Raw genomic sequence first — 1,030 nt, 5'->3', positions numbered from 1 at the left:
GAGATCATAATAATATTATGTAATATACAATTATATAATATATATATAAGTATATATAATATAATTATAAAATTTGAATTCTAGTAAATATTAGATAAAAAAAAAAATGGAATGAACAGGTACTTACATTTTATATTTGGGACTCAATTTACCAAGCCTGGGCAAGTTAATGATCATTTTTAACTGAGTTAAGTTAAGTTGATAGCATACATTTTAAAAAGTTTAAAGTTAACAGTTAACCTAATTTTTTTTTAACTCAGTTAAGTGTAAAAGTTATATGAGCATTTTCAATTAACTTACTAACTCAAGTTAGGTTGTTATTATATTTTTTTTTATATCTATATAGATACCCATTAATATGGTTTAAAGTAATAAAAATCATAAATATTATTGGACACGGGAAATAGCCAATATATGAGCATAACCTAATTGATTTTGTTAAAAAATAACTTATTTATGGCGAAAATAATATTATGTTCTTGATAATAAATTGTACATTTGTGATTTGTATCTAAGTAAATATCTTCTAATATATAAAATTCTCGTGTCACAATTTTAGTTACCATACTCCTTCGAAATGGCTTGACCGTATTTTATGAAATTTTATATGCATATTCAGTAGGTCTGAGAATCGGCTACTATCTATTTTTCGTACCCCTAAGTGAGAAGGGTTGTCCAGAAAAAAATTAAAATAAAAATAAAAGTGTATATTATATATTGGTTGTTATTGGTTAATCGGGCATGTTTGTTGATTTGTATTATTATTTTTTGTCAATATACACCGGGTGATTTTTTTATCATTGAACATTCATTATTTCAAAAAGTGTAAACTTTTTTGAAAATAATTTTTTACATAGTTTCAAGTCGCTTATAAAACAATGTTTTTCTTAAAAAATTATATTTTTAAATATTTTTTATCATTATAATTTTTTAAGTTTTTTACTTTTTTGAATGACAACATTGGGATTTAATTTTATATTCCAAAGCAGAATATTTTTTTTAGTATTTTGATACATGAAAATCGAATTTC

The sequence above is a fragment of the Acyrthosiphon pisum genome, chromosome X (assembly GCF_005508785.2).
Source record: "Acyrthosiphon pisum isolate AL4f chromosome X, pea_aphid_22Mar2018_4r6ur, whole genome shotgun sequence".
NCBI lineage: Eukaryota > Metazoa > Arthropoda > Insecta > Hemiptera > Aphididae > Acyrthosiphon > Acyrthosiphon pisum.
The sequence above is the reverse complement of the archived record's forward strand: the minus strand, read 5'-3'. Positions refer to the sequence as shown.